The sequence below is a fragment of the Hemiscyllium ocellatum genome, chromosome 47 (assembly GCF_020745735.1).
Source record: "Hemiscyllium ocellatum isolate sHemOce1 chromosome 47, sHemOce1.pat.X.cur, whole genome shotgun sequence".
In the NCBI taxonomy this organism is placed as follows: Eukaryota; Metazoa; Chordata; class Chondrichthyes; order Orectolobiformes; family Hemiscylliidae; genus Hemiscyllium; species Hemiscyllium ocellatum.
This window is the reverse complement of record NC_083447.1, coordinates 24,117,373-24,131,754: the sequence shown is the minus strand read 5'-3', so window position 1 is coordinate 24,131,754 and position 14,382 is coordinate 24,117,373.

The window sequence follows — 14,382 nt, the reverse complement described above, 5'->3', positions numbered from 1 at the left end:
TATTGTGACCATCACTATTTTTTTATTTTTCTCATTTTGGTTTGGAACTGAGTCCAAATTGAGAATTGAACTTTGAACAGTGGCTAGTTCTTCTTTTAAAAAAACTGGAGAGACAAAAGACTGATGTTTGCTGTTAGAATCAGGCCAGGAAAGATAATGCAGATGAATTACTGCTCTCTGAACACAGCAGACATTTCAGCACTGAGATGTAGTTCTGCTCAGGGACTGACAGCTGGATGGATATTGAATGGATCAGTCAGTAAGAGGAATGCTGCCAGGCAGGTAACCACAGAGAATGGTGAGAAAGAACGCAAAAAGCATGAGTGACCTCGCTCTGACTGGATTTTGGGCTTGGAGGAAGTGCTTCTTTGGAAGTTGTTGGACTGGTCTGGTCTTCCTTTTTGGTTTGACTTTGTCTAGTTATTTCCCCAGTTGTTAACTTGTTAAAAGGTCTGAGATGAGAATGTGAGTCTTCAGGAATGAGTATTAGTCTCCACAGGTCTTCAGAATTTGTTCGCTTTGACTGGTGACTTTAAGTTCAAACACAGTGTACAGTTCTTGTGCCGGTAATACAACCCAGCATCAAAGGATTTCATGATGGCTTACAATTTATCATTGAAACTGTTATCAACTGGCAAATTAAAATTTTAAACAAGTTTATCTCTTAACTGTCTGCTGGTGTGCGAATTGGGGGGCGGGTGCATGGGTTTATGATCATCTATGTTCTGCTAATATGACATAAACAGAAATTAACAATTTATTAAGTTATAAACTTAATATCCAAGATCCGTTATTTGTAAATTCTGGTTAGGAACAATTGAACGATTTTGAGGGCCATTGAATAGTTGAATGTCACTGTGTTGCAAATCCAGTGATCGGGAGGCTGGTTTTGGTTGAGCTTCATTTTCCTGTGTCACTCCGGACACCGTACCTCCAGGCACAATAACTCTGGATATTGTCACTCCCTGTATGACACTGTCAGTCTGGACACCGTATCTCCAGGCACAATAACTCTGGACACTGTCACTCCCTGTATGACACTGCCAGTCTGGACACTCCAACGCTTGACACTGTCACTCCGGTTACAACACTGTCCCTCTGGACACTATCACTAGATACTGTGAGATCAGACTGTGACGCTGGACAGTGTAATGCTGGACATTGCGATGTCAGATGTTTTAACTATAGACACTAACACCGGAAATAGTGACACTGGATATCATTTGGATGCAGATAGAAATGAAAACAGTCAAAAAGAAAACAAATGAGATAGTTCCCATTTCTACAAGTAGATTCTAAATGGGACTGAGTGAGAATGATTATGGCTGTTTAATGAACAGAAATCAGAACACTGCAATGATGTCCACATCTAATTGAGGGTCTCAGGTGGTTTGTATCAAGAATACCAGATATGCGGGAGTGACTTTCAGACTGGAATCTAATCAAGGGATTCAGGGTGGTTTCTGTACAAATGATGGAAGCTGACCTATGTGTGTGAATGGCCCGTGTTAGTCTAACATCCAGGGATTGTATAATGGAGCTTGCTTCATACTTCAAGGACTCAGACATCTCCATTTTATCCGTCTCCCACCAAAATTGACAGGGCAATGACAGCAGAAGGTGTACAAAGAGAAATGTTGCCTCTGTAATGCCACATGTAATGCCATCTGTATACATCCAGGGCAGGAACAATCCTGGGATTGATAAGAGTAAATCTCCCTCCACTCCATCCTCATCAAACACTCCCAGGACAGGGAGAGAATGGTGTTAGGTACAGAGGAAGAACTCACCTCGACATTGTTCCCATCATTGTTCCTTTGGCCATGGGTTTGAAATGCCATCTCCACACTGTCATTGACTATAGATCTGTCTCTGAATTTTGTTTCATCATTTAGGAATGTATTCAGCCCAGTGAGCCCTCACAGCTCTCTCTCCCTCATAGGCATAGACAATGTGTCTGTCTCTCCACTTCTGTCTCCCTATTTCTCTCCCTGTGTGTGTCTCTCTCTCTTTCTCTCTCTCTCTTTGCATCTCACTTCTCTGCCTCCCTCCCTCATCTCTGCTTTCTGTGGGTTTTCTGTGGGTTTTCTGTGGGTTCATGACACCATTGCGATGTTAAGAGAGAGTGTACCATGAATGTCACGGTGTATGCTGTGCCCTGGCGGTTGGAAGACTAGCTGGTGGGCAGTAAACAATGCCATCTCCAGCTTGGTGAGCTAGTAACACCCCAGCCTCAAATTTACCTGGACCATCTCAGACTCCTCCCTCCCCTTCCTCGACCTCTCCATTTCTATCTCAGGCGACCGACTCAACACAGCTACCTAGATTACACCTCCTCCCACCCTGCCTCCTGTAAAAACGCCATCCCATATTCCCAATTCCTTTGCCTCTGCTGCATCGGATCCCAGGAGAACTAATTCCACTATCGAACAGCCCAAATAGCCTCCTTCTTCAAAGACCGCAATTTCCCCTCCAATGTGGTCGACGATGCTCTCCACCACATCTCCTCCATTTATCGCACTTCCGCCTTTGAACCCTGCCTCTCCAATTGCCACCAGGACACCACCCCACTGGTCCTCACCTTCCACCCTACCAACCTCCGGATACATCGTACTATCCTCCGTTATTTCCGCCACCACCAAACAGACCCCACCACCAGGGATATATCAGCGTTCCACAGAGACCACTCCTTCCGCGACTCCCTTGTCAGGTCCACACCCCCCACCAGCCCAACTTCCACTCCCGGACCTTCCCCTGCAACCATAAGAAGTGCAAAACTTGCGCCCACTCCTCCCCCCTCACTTCCCTCCAAGGCCCCAATTGATCCTTCCATATACATTGCAAATTCATCTCCATCTCCACACACATCATTTACTGCATCCGCTGCACCCGATGTGGTCTTCTCTACATTGGGGAGACAGGCCGCCTACTTGCGGAACGTTTCATGGAACACCTCTGGGACACCCGCACCAACCAACCCAACCACCCCGTGACTGAACACTTTAACTTCCCCTCCCACTCCGCGAAGGACATGCAGGTCCTTGGCCTCCTTCATCGCCAGACCTTGGCCACACGACGCCTGGAGGAAGAGCACCTCATTTTCCGCCTAGGAACCCTCCAACCACACGGAATGAATGTAGATTTCTCCAGCTTCATTTCTCTCCCCGCACTTATCTCAGTCCAAACCCCCGGATTCAGCACCGTCCTCTTGACCTGCAATCTTCTTCCTGACCTCTCCGCTCCTACCCCCTCTCCGGCCTATCACCCTCACCCTCACCTCTTTCCACCTATCGTATTCCCAGCGCCCTCCCCCAAATTCGCCACCACCTTTTATCTCAGCCCACTTGGCACACCAGCCTCATTCCTGAACAAGGGCCTATGCCCAAAACTTCGATTCTTCTGCTCCTGAGATGCTTCCTGGCCTGCTGCGCTTTTCCAGCGCCACACTTTTCTACACTGGTCTCCAGCATCTGCAGTCCTCACCTTCTCCGAGTTAGTACCAAGTGGGGCTGCCTGAAGGGTCACTGCTAAAGACACAGGCACTTACAATTGATAGCAATGAGTAGCTGAAGGGAACAAATGTAATGTTTCCAAGTTCACTGAAAAGTGGGTGGGAGAGAAAGCTGTGGGGATGACCGAAGATATGGGCAACTTCACTGAGTGAGAAAGGAATTAGCAGATGGAATATAATGTGCAGCAGATATTGCCAAGCTAACTTAGTGACTGATTAAAATTCCCATTCCTTGCCCAGTCTATCCTTCTACTCCAAAGGTGATTTGTCCCTGTGGGACAGCAGTGTAGGTCAAACTGCGGGATATGAAGTTTTCCCAGTCTGAGCTACAACATGAGGAGCACAAGGAGTGAGATGATTATTCTGTTGTGGAAGTTGAATGAGTTTTGGAAACAGAGTCCCTGTGATTGACAACACTATAAACCTGGCAGCATCCAGAACCCAAGTAAGGCGTCAGAGAAATCACAGATGGAAGTGGGAAGGGACTGGGCAAGGGCAGAAAAAAATCGAGTCAATGTTCTGGGGACATGAGTTTGAATCCTACCGTGGCAGATGGTGGGAATTGAATTCAATTTCAGGGAAAAGGAAGGAGTCTTCCCCATTAAAACATTGTTGTGAAAACCCGTCTGATACACTAATGAGCTTTAGGTAAGGAAATTTGCCATTTGACATGGTCTGGCTTACTTGTGACTCCAGACCCACAGCATATGCTTGACCTTTAACTACCCTCTAGGCAGTTGGGGATGGAAAATAATGCCGGCCCAACCAATGATGTTCCCATTTGTGAACAAATTTAAATAAAGTTCTCCAGCTCTGGTACCCTCCTGGTAATCTTCCTGTGCCAACTCTCCAAGATTGATGAATTCTTTGGCAATGCAGTTCAGTTCAGTTCCCAGTTCAACTTTTAGCTCAATTGACAGGGTTTGTGTAGCTCTAATTTTTAATGTTTGCTTTAATGATTAATAGCATTAGGTACTTATCTGTGATCATCATCTCAACTTGTCAAAGATCATAGAATCCCTACACTGCAGAAAGAGACCGTTTGGCCCATTGAGTTTGCATCGACCCTCCACAACCCAGGGCCTGGTCATGACATGGGCTGCTTCAGGCACAGCCAACTCCATTTTCACTTGTAGCTCCATGATCCGCTTGTCTTTCTCCCTGCCTCACAATTATTCATCCCTTTGTCTGCCAGACTGCTCTTCTCTCTCTCTTTCTGGGCTCCATCTATTGGAGGAGTGGGACACAAGTAAGTTGTTCTCTCTCACTGGTTCCCTTCATGCGAGTTTCAGGTCTAGTCTGGTTGACCATCTCCTCATGAATTGATGAATTTGGTCCCTCGTGTTGCTACTGCGAATCTGATGCTCCCCAGTCAGAATCTGTTCTCAGTCCTTGCCATTTGAAGCACGTCTTTGAGGTGGTGTTTAAAGGGCAATCAACATTTAGGAGTGAAGTGACGTAATAATCAGCAAAAACAACCTAGACCATGTCTGTCTTGGTACCAGTTGTTCGAATGAAGTACTTTACTGTATTCATTGTGTGTGTTGCCAATTTCAATGTCGAAGCTGAAACATACATCTTTAACCATGCATTATATAACAGTCAGAACTATTTCATGTCTTCTGAAAACACTTCTGGGCCAGACCAGATAAGATCCCCAGATTCCCTTTGGTGAAGGACATGAGTGAAGCAGATGTGTATTTACAGAAATTGGTGTTAGTTTCATAGTTCCATTGCAGAACCTAGCTTTCAATTCCAGATGGATTAATTATTTGAGATTAAATTCTGCCAATTGCTGGTATTTGTATCCTGAGTCACTGCATTACAAGTCCAGTGAGGTTCCCCCAGTCCAACTACATCACAATTTACATTATTCCCCAACTATAAACACCTTAGTTTCCTACAGCACTGTCTGTGTGTGCAGCAGCTCATTTGATTCTCTCTTCCCCACCACTTACACCCATTTGTTACTGTGTAGCTGCTACAGTTCGATTTCAAAACGTGTGCATTTCAGTTGGAAAACTACAAATGATTCTGTAATTTTAACTTTATTAATTGGTTGGTTATTAATCATTTATTTCACTCTTAGATTATGGAGTAATCGTTCATTTCAGATGGAAAGAGGTAGCTCTGATCACTGACAGAATGCAGGGCTGGTGTCTGAATATTTGTGTGATCAAAGGATCAAGAAATTGCCAACTATTTGGACTTGATATTACAGTGTGGTGTATTTCTCTCACCTCTATAAAGGATAAAGCAAAACATACAAGACATTACATTGACGCAAGAAAAGCAATTCCTGGAATTCTGAAATAAAATGGGAGTGATGTGGAGTCTTCCTTGTTTCAACAAGATTCAGTGGAAAATTTCAGGAGCAGCTGGTGAGCATTGGGGTGTGGGTGATAGTCACTGTCAAGCAGAGGGAGATGGAGCTGTGATTGTGAAGGTTTTACAGAGTCCTAGAGGTCTACAGCATGGAAACAGGCTTTTAGGCCCAATTTGACGATGCCACTCAGTTTTCACTGTTAAATAGTCCCATTTGCCTGTGTTTGGCCCATATACACACCGCCTCGCCTCTCCCCCACCCCAGTGGTCCCTCACTCCCACAGATTATGGATAAAGGGGACTCAGTAATAGCAGTGCCACTGAGTTTCATGTTAAAATGGTGAAACTTAACAATAAGTCTCTAAACAGCGGTAATGAGGTGAGGTAAGGAGATGTAATGCACATGGGCAGGACAAACAAGACAAGGAAATACACGATGAACAACAGGACCCTGGGAAGCATTGACAACTGATTTGGGGTGAATGTACACCCAGTCTCTGAAGGTAGATAAAGAATGGAGATAATATACTTGCTTTTATTAGCCTGACATCTTGTTTCTATCCTTGGGATTTTCACTTGCCATCTCTGGAGCATGTTGGCCTCTAAATTTTCGAATTTACATTCTCACCTGTTTACCTGTATTCAAAATGTTCCATGTTCATCATTAATTTATTTGCTTTCTTGGACAGGTGTGAATCACATTTTGTAAAATATCTATGACCGATTTCATTGAATTAAGTGAAATGAAATGCAGATATGAATGCCAGAAACAACAGTAAGTTTGACAATTGGGAACAATCCTGTGTCACTGCACTGTCTAAACCTCTGGATTCCTTCTCAAAGTCCTTCTGATTATCCAACTCCGTCTCCTAAACCTATACTCTCTAGTTTTGCACTCCTCTCCCCTTGGAAAAAGACCTTGACGATTCACCCTATCCATGCCCCTCATGATTTTATTAACCTCTATAAAAGGTCACCCCCTCAGCCTCCAATACTCCAGGAAAAATAGCCTCAGCCTATTCAAGTTCCCCCTACAGCTCATAACTTCCAATCCTGGCAATAACCTCGTAAATCTTTCCTGAAACCTTTTGAGTTTAACAACATCTTTCCTACAACAGGGAGACCAGAATTGCGCACAGCATTGCAAAAGGTCTAACCAAAGTCCTGTATAGCTGCAACATGACTTTCTAACTCTCATACTCAACACACTGAACAATAAAGGCAAGCACACCAAAAGCCTACTTCACTACCCTGTCTACCTGCGACTTCACTTTCAAGGAACAATGAACCTGCACACCAAGGTCTCTCTATTTGACAGCACTTCCCATTTAGTGTATTGGTCCTTTCCTGATTTGCTGTACTAAAATGCAACACCACATACTTATCTCTACTCAATCCTTGCCTCTCTAAAAGCATATAAAGCCTATCTTTCAGAATCATCGCCAACAACTTACCCACCACTAAAGTTAGACCCACAGGTCTATAGTTCCCAGGCTTCTCCTCACATCCTTTCTTAAACAATAGCACAATATTAGCCAAATTCCAGTTCTTTGGTTCTTCACCCATGCTCAGTGTTGAAGAAAACTCTCGAGACTTGGACCTTGCAAACTGATTAGTTTATTACATGATATATCATGGGAGTTCACCATCCTAACTGTGGCTCGGTGTTATTCCGAAGCACATCAGGATACTTCAGGATTATAAAGAGAAAGAAGCTCATCGTTAATTACATAGTTTGGCATACTTACAAGTTGGTACTAAATTAGAGGTTAGTCATTAAGTTCAAAACTAAAGCACTATTATGCATTTTACAAGTGGACAAATGAAATGGTATCACCACATGCTCCAGTTAACACTAAGCAGAGATACCCCTAATTGGCTGAATGACCATGAAGAGGCAATAACTAGAGAAGGAAGGGGGACGAATTGGAAAGTCTATGTCAACTTGACTGGTTTTACAGCCTGTGCTGATCATTCAGCAAAGGGAGGAGACACTATCTTGAGAAGGAAGACAAGGACAACCTTTCACATTACCTCATAGTAAGGAATGCATAGTCAGCAAAGTTCTGGCTGGGGACACAAATGCAACCCTCAGCCGAATCAGGAAAATGGCTTCTGGGCAAATAATGTTAACTCTTCCCCAACACATAGATAAACAAATATTTCTACTAGGTGCCTCACAATTTTCTACCCAACTTCCCACGACATCCTGGGACACATATAATCAGGTACTGGAGGGTGTTTGTGTTTTCTAAGACCTCCAGTTCTTCCTCTTCTGTAATGTGAACTGTTTTTAAAATATCAATATTTATTTCCCTGAGTTCTCTAGCCCTCGTTTCTTTTTCCAACAGTAAAAATTGATGTGAAATATTCAGTTACCATCTCTCCCACCTCCTGAGGTTCAACACAAAGTCAACTTTGTTGATCTTTAAAAGGGTATTTTTCTCTCTCTCGAAGTGTTTATAGAATCTTTTTTGGGTTATCTTAAATCTTACTTGCCAATGTTATCTAATTTTCCATTTTTGCCTTTCTGATTTCCTTTTTAAGCATGTTCCTACCCACTTTATACCCTTCAACCAACAGGACCATATGCTTCTGAACTCTCATTATCACACTTTTAAAGACTCCCAAATGTCAGTCATACTTTTAGCTGTAAATGGTCTGCTCTAATCAACTTTTGAAAGTTATTGCATCATTCCCTTAAATTTTACCTTATTCAAATTAAGAGCTTTAACTTTTTTGGAAGATTTATCCTTTTCCATAGCTTTTTAAAAATAACAGCATTACAATCACCAGTTCCAGTCACTTGCTCTGCCTTGTTTTGCAAAAGATATTCAAGTTTTGCTCATTCTCTACAGGAACATTTATTTATTGATAAAGAAAATTTTCTTGAACACATTTAACAAATTCTTCACCAACCAAAACTTTAACACTACGACAGTCCCTCAGAAATATCTATTCTAATTGCAGTAGTAATGTATTACTTAATTAAATATGCCATTCCCTCTCCTCTCTTACTATCCCTCCTATAACACCTAAAGCCTGAGCTGCCTCTCTTGTTAATTCCTCAGCCAAGCTTCTGTAGTAGCTTTGACATCCCAAACCTACATTCCCATATATGTGCTGAGCTTATCAGCCTTACCTGAGAGTTAAATCATTCTCGAACCACTCATGTCTGTCTTTTCGAACTAATTGCTCTTTTCTGATTCAGAACCATCCTCATATTTCTGTCTATGCACTGTTACTTAGAATTCCCTCCTCACTACTCTAAAAATGTTGACAGGATCCAAAACTAGAACTAGTAAATCTCCCCAGTCGGATATTGGTCCCTTTCCAGTTCAGGTAAAACCCATCCTTTTTGAACAGATCTTTTATGTCCCAGAAGAGATCCCAACGATCCAAGAAACTGAATCCCTGCACATTGCACCACCTTTTCAGCCATTGATTTATCAATCCTATCCTTCCCTCAAGCGAAACCCCAAAAACGCAGAAATGCTGTGCCGTCCACATTTCGGAAATAAGCCCTTCATCAGGAATGTGACTTGTTTTCAATAGATTCCAGTATCTGCAGTAATCTGCTCCTACATTTTCCCATGTATCAGCTTTTATTTCTCCCTGCCTCACAATTATCCATCCCCTTTATCTGCGTCTCTTCTCTCTCTTTCTGGGCTTCATCTCCACCTATTGCAGGAGTGAGAGCCACTAACTGCACTTTTTTCCGAGCTACTTTCAGTACTGATGAAGGGTCACTGAATCTGAAACGTTACCTTTGTTTTAACTCCACAGAAGCTGCCAAACCTGCCGAGTTTCTCCAGCGACTTCTCTTTTCATCCACATTCACTTCCAGATGACGTGCCCAACGCGGGACCGCACTTCTATTGGCTAATAGCCCGAGATTGACAGATTGACTAACCAATCAGAGCTGAATGAGAGTAAAGGCCCGCCTTGAGTTGTCACGCGGGGTCTCGAGACCGCGGCCGTTTAACCGACTCTGCGCGAGGTCGCGGTCTGGGGTCTCGTGGTGGAGAGAAATAAGAGTTTATTTTTAAGTCTTTCCAGTGAAGGTGAGAAAATAGCTATGATACTAATCAGTAAACTGTTAATGTGCGGATACCCTGAGGAGGAAACTTTTCCTATCCAATTACCTGTCCAAATGATGTTGGCACTCGGGGTTAACAGGACACCAGATCAGGATGAGATACATCCAAGGATTCTGATTGAAGTGAGAGGGGCACTGGCCATAACATTACAGTCTCCTCTGGACTGAGAGGAGGTGTCAGGAGACTGGAGGGTTATCAACATTATGACCTTATTCTGTGAAGATTTGCAAGTTAATCCTGGAACTCAGCCTTGTCAGTTTAACACTGGTGTTGGGAGAGCTCCTGGAAACAACTATTGTGATAAAACTGATAATCACATGGATAAAGGTGGGTTGGTTAAAAAATGTCAAGGGGAAATTGTGTAAAACTATCTGGCTGAAGTGTTCTGATGACTTAACAGAAAGGGTTGATGAGGGCAATGTTACTGATGTGATTAACATGGATTTCCAGAAGATAGCATACAACAAATTGTGCAGAAGATTATAAGTCATGGTACAAGAGGCACGGGCAACATGGATACAACATTAACTGAGTGATAGGAAAAAGAGTCAATGGTCAGTGGATATATTTCTGGCTGGAGGATGATTTGGAGTGGAGTTCCCAACGAGTCAGTATTGGGACTGGCATGTTCCAGTAAGGCATGTTCCAGTAAGGAGAAAGGATAAGGATAGCAAGGTAAGGGCACCTTGGATAAAGAGGGAGGTTGTGAATTTACTCAAAAAGGAAAAAACCAAATGGAAGGTTTAGGAAGCTAAAATTGGGCAAGGACTGTAAAGAATATAAAGAAAGCAGGAAAGAATTCAAGCAGGGAATTAGGAGAGCAAGAAGGGACCATGAAATTGAAAATAGGTTTAAAGAGAATTCCAAGGCATTCTAGGCATACATTTAAAAAATAAAAATAAGAGGATAAAGAGGGAGAAGGTAGGACCATTTGAGAATAAAGGAGGAATTTGTGTTTGGAGGCTTGTGAAATCCTGAATGAGTACTTTGTGTCAGTATTGACCCAGAAGAAGGATTTAGAGGATAGTGAGATTAGTGTGCAGCATGCTGATATGCAAGGACATTTTTGAGATAAAGAAGGAAGTGATATTGGGTTTTTTGAAGAGCACTAAGGTTGATAAGTCGCAAGGGCTTGATGCTATCTATGCCAGGTTTTTGAGTGAGGCAGGAGAGGAGATTACTGGGACTTTGACCACGACATTTGTATCTTCACTAGCCACTGGAGAGATACCGGGAGATTGGCAAGCAGCTAATGTTGTTCCTCTGTTCAAGACTGCAATAAGGGATAATCCAGGAAATTATAAACTGGTGAGTCCTTCATCAGTTGTTGGGAAGCTATTGACAGAATTCTCCAGGATCATATTTAACACATTTGGAAAAGCAGTGCCTAATTAGGGGCAGTGAGCGTAGCTTTGTGTAGGGCAGGTCATGTCATACTAACTTGCACGGTGGCACAGTGGTTAGCACTGCTGCCTCACAGCGCCAGGGACCTGGGTTCAATTCCCGCCTCAGGCAACTGACTCTGTGGAGTTTGCACATTCTCCCCGTGTCTGCGTGGGTTTCCTCCGGGTGCGCCGGTTTCCTCCCACAGTCCAAAAAAAATGTGCAGGTTAGGTGAATTGGCCATGCTAAATTGCCCGTAGTGTTAGGTGAAGGGGTAAATGTAGGGGAATGGGTCTGGGTGGGTGCGCTTCGGTGGGTCGTTGTGGACTTGTTGGGCCGAAGGGCCTGTTTCTACACTGTAAGTAATCTAATCTAATCTAATGGTTGAATTGGTTGTGGAGGTGATCGATGAGGGTAGAGCGGGTGGATATTGTCTCTATGGATTTTAGTAAGGCTTTTGACAAGGTCCCTCATGGTCGGCTCATCCAGAAGAGTATAATGCATGGGATCCATGGTAACCTTTCCGCATGGATTCTGAATTGGTTTGCCCATAGAAGGCAGAGAGTAGTTGTGAAAGGGTGTTCTACTGGCTGGAGAATGGTGACTAGTGGCGTTCTGCAGGGAATCATATTGGGACCTCTACTGTTTGTAACAGATATAAATGACTTGGATGAAGTTGTAGATGGGTGGGTTAGTAAGTTTGAAAATGATGCAAAGATCAGTAGAGTTGTGGATATTGTAGAAGGTTGTGAGAGGATGCAGCGGCATATAGATCAGTTGCAGATATGGGCGGAGAAATGGCAGATGGCGTTTAATCCGTCTAAGTGTGAGGTGCTACTCTTTAGGAGATCAATTGTTAAGGAAAAGTATACAGTTAAGGGCAGAACCCTGAACATATCGATGTACAGTGGGATATTAGGGTTCAAGTTTGTAGCTCCCTGAAAGTGGCCTCACATGTAGGTAGGGTGTTAAGAAGGTGTGTGTCATACTTCCAGTATTGGTCAGGACATTGAGTCCAAGAGTCAGGATGTCACGTTGCATTATATTGGTTAAGCCATACTTAGAATATTGCATTCGGTTCAAAGTTAAAAATCACACAACACCAGGTTATAGTCCAACAGGTTTATTCAGAAGCACTAGCCTTCGCAGCGTTTTCGATGGTCGTGGAATATAAGATCATAACACACAGAATTTATAGCAAAAGTTTACAGTGTGATGTAACTGAAATGATCTATTGAAAAAGACCGATGTCTTATAACCTTATACTCCACAACCACCTGATGAAGGAGCAGTGCTCTGAAAGCTAGTGCTTCCAAATAAACCTCTTCAAATATAACCTGGTGTTGTCTGATTTTTAACTTTCTCTTCCATCATTGTATAATTTGCTCTAGAAATAGACTTGCCTTATCTCTGAGATCGTATGCTTTCTTGCATGACTCACGAACTGCCTTATCTGGAGACTGTCTCTAATCAGCATTTGAATACAGAGTATTGACACACACCCTGAGAACAATGCACCATTAATACCCCACTCTTGGCAAGGTCTCAACTTGGCAAGGGCGGCACGGTGGCACAGTGGTGGGCGGCACAGTGGCACAGTGGTGGGCGGCACAGTGGCACAGTGGTTAGCACTGCTGCCTCACAGCGCCAGGGACCTGGGTTCAATTCCTGCCTCAGGCGACTGACTGTGTGGAGTTTGCACGTTCTCCCCGTGTCTGCGTGGGTTTCCTCCGGGTGCTCCGGTTTCCTCCCACAGTCCAAAGATGTGCGGGTCAGGTGAATTGGCCATGCTAAATTGCCCGTAGTGTTAGGTAAGGGGTATATGTAGGGGTATGGGTGGGGTGCGCTTCGGCGGGTCGGTGTGGACTTGTTGGGCCGAAGGGCCTGTTTCCACACTGTAAGTAATCTAAGTAATCTAAAAAAAACTCTGCTGCATGCAAGTGTAAGTCGGCCATCTAGTGGTGAATTTGTGGTACTGATCTAATTAAGCAAATTGTCATTGGGCCATTTATAAATCCCCACTGAATTGGAGCTTTTCGACGCAGTCGCGATCCATCTGTTTTATGGACTGGCTGCTACCCATGACATATTATGAGATGTAATAAGCTTGGTCAATTCCCAAGGTCTGCATCTGAGATTTTCTTCAACAATGTCCGATGAAGGAAAGCATGCCGTACGCCTTCTTGATCACTCGGTCGACCTGCATTGCCACCTTCAGGGCTTGAACACTCTGTACGTCAATTTTCCCAAGGGCATTTCCATTTACTGCGTAGTTCGCTCTCGAATTGGATCTTTCAAAATGCATCATCTCACATTTGCCTGGATTGAACTACATCTGCCATTTCTCTGCCCAACTCTCCAATCTATTTATATTCTGCTGCATTTTCTGACAGTCCCCTTCATCATCTGCTAACCCACCAATCTCAGTGTCATCTGCAAATCAGACCACCTACACATCGATCCAGCTCATTGATGTATATAACAAACAACAGTGGTCTCAACACAGATTCCTGTGGAACACCACTGGTCACTTCTCTCCATTTTGAGAAACTCCCTTCACTGCTACTCTCTGTCTCCTGTTCCCCAGCCAGATCTCCATCCATCTAGCTAATACACCCTGGAGCCCCAGCAACTTCACTTTCTCCATCAGCCTTCCATGGGGAACCTTATCAGATGCCTTACTGAAGTCCATGAGTATGACATCTACAGCCCTTCCCTCATCAATCAACTTTGTCACTTTTAGATTAGATTAGATTTCTCCAAGAATTGTCTTCAGTTTTTAAAACAAAAGCCAAGCATTAAAATCCTTGTTACTCTTTTTCTTTTGTTAAAGCTTCCAATGGATGTATTTCAAAATACAAACTATATTGCACCACTGTTACTTTAACTTGAAGTAGTTAAAACTCTCTTTGCTCAACGTTTTTTGAAAAGGAACGAGCATTTGGAAAGGCCTTGGACATAAAGATGCAGGTTAGATGGAGATCTAAATGAAGACAGTGAATTTCACTTCTGGTGAGAATCCAGAAGTCACTCAGGAAGGGCACTGTAAAACATCATTTTTTT